Here is a 2250-nt window from a genome sequence, read left to right on the forward strand (position 1 = left end):
GGGGCTGGGTTTGGGGGCACAGTGGCCTCCACATTGCCTGTCTCCCCTAGCACAACTACTGGCAGACTCTGCCACTGTCACCTGGCACCAGGGACAGGTGCTGGTTTGTATAACCAAAGGAGCACCGTAACTGCAGATGGGAAGGTGGGTGTGGTGGTGGGGACAGGATGCTGGAGCCACTCAGGAGGCTGTTGGGGGGGGAGAGCAAGCTTCTGATTTGTCTTTCGGGAAGCAGATCCCGGCGAGCATCCTGGAGAGTTCCTGACACTCGCTGCGAAGATGGTTTGCTGGATAGAAAGAGCACATCTATGCCTGGTGGGGTGTGAGAACATGCCTGCTTTTCCTGCCACACACAGGAATCACACATGTGTCCCATGTCAAGTTCTACCACAACCATCACACCTGGAGGGCGGTTCACAGCTGGAATGGTTGTGGAGCTGGCTTTGCACAGCTCCTGGGCTGTCTCCTTGGGGTTTCGTTTCCATACCGAAGTCTCTCTGATTTCCCCTGAACGTGTCATCAGCATTTCCCCCTGCAGTCTCCCAGCATCCTGGAGGCTGCTCAGTCATTGATCTACTCTCAAGCTTTGATGAACAGAGTAAGTAAGAGCACATACAATTCTTGGATGAAGTAAATGAACCCTCAGAGACACACACAATTCTCAGCCATGTGTTACTCCTAGTGCCTGTTCATGGGGAAACGTTTGCGTGTTAGGGGGATGAGGTTTTCCTGTGAGCATCAGGTGTTTATCCACATTTGATGGCTGGACTGAAACATGAAGGCCATCAGCCTCTCCCCCTTGGGGGAGCCCAATCATATTTGTTGAATAAATGAACAAATTCTTGACTCTGTGACGGCCTCAGGAGTGGGAGCAAATGGCAAGGAAAGGTCTAGGGAACATTCTAGGTGAATTCTGTAGTCTCCTTTGTGAGCTTGACTGGCACAAAAATTCCAAGGCTGATCACCCCTCCTTGCCTTCCACCTTTCTTCTCTCCTCCCTGCCTCCTCCTTTTGTGTGTTTATTTTTAGTTACAAAAGTCATCCGTATAGCACCTGCTAACAAATACCCATTCCCTTCCCTGGAGGTCGATAGGGAAACTGTGAAATTGCTTCCATGGACTTCTGTGCCTGTGTGGCCTGGCTGTGTATGTTACAATACATGGCGCTGTTTTGATACAGATGTGTTATGTTAGATGCATTGTTCAGCAGATTGTTCAGTTTTTGCAGTGATAATGGTGTGTCTTCAAAAACTCTCCAATGACCGTATGTCGATCTACTTCATTTTTTAAAACTGCTACTCAACATGCCACAATGAACCTGCATCTTAGTACACTTAACCACCCCCCCCTCCCTTTTTGTAATTGTGTGTGTGTGTGCGTATTAAAACCCAAATACAGGAAAAGGACAAAAAAGCTCCACGGTTTATCCCAACGTGAACACCCATACAACCAGTTCAGGAAATAGACCAGCACCACCACTCCAAGGGGCCCCTCACCACATCATCTCCCCACTCCTCCCCCAACACATACACTTTAAGTTTTATTTATTCATCTTTATTTACTTGGAAGGCAGAATGACAGAGAGAGAAAGACAGAGAGATCGCCCATGTGCTGATTCACTCCCTCAAATGCCTGCGACAGTTGAGGCTGGGACAGGCTGGAGCCTGGAGCCCAGAACTCCACTGGGATCTCCCAGGTGGGTGGCAGGGACACAAGGTCTTGAGCCACCACGTGCTGCCTCCCAGGGTGCACACTAGCAGGGACCTGGATTAGGAGACAGGCTGAGAATTCTGATATGGGAGGCAGACGTCCCAAGCAACTTCTTAACCACTGTACCAAATGCCTGCCTCTTACATCATCCCTCTCTAATGGTCGCTAGCCTAATTTTTATGGAAGTCACTTCCCTGATTTTTTTTCTATCACCTAAGCTTGTATCTCTAAATTCTATAGTTTTGTCTGTTTACCGAATTTCATATAAATGGACTCTTGCTGAGTCTTCTGCATTCAGTTTCTTTAGTTCAAAATCACCTTTGGAGATTCCACTCTGACCCACCCAGGTTGGAGTTCATTTGTGTTCGTTGCTTACCACATTTCATTTTACGATTACAGTATAATTTATCCATCCTGTTGCTATTGGGCATTGGGGTGTTTGAAGTCGTAGGCTGTTAGGAAGAGCTTGGTTTGAACATTCTTGTACAAGTCTCTTGGTACTTGTCCATGACATGAATTTCTGTCGGAAATACATGTGTGT

This window comes from Lepus europaeus, chromosome 2, assembly GCF_033115175.1.
Source record: "Lepus europaeus isolate LE1 chromosome 2, mLepTim1.pri, whole genome shotgun sequence".
NCBI lineage: Eukaryota > Metazoa > Chordata > Mammalia > Lagomorpha > Leporidae > Lepus > Lepus europaeus.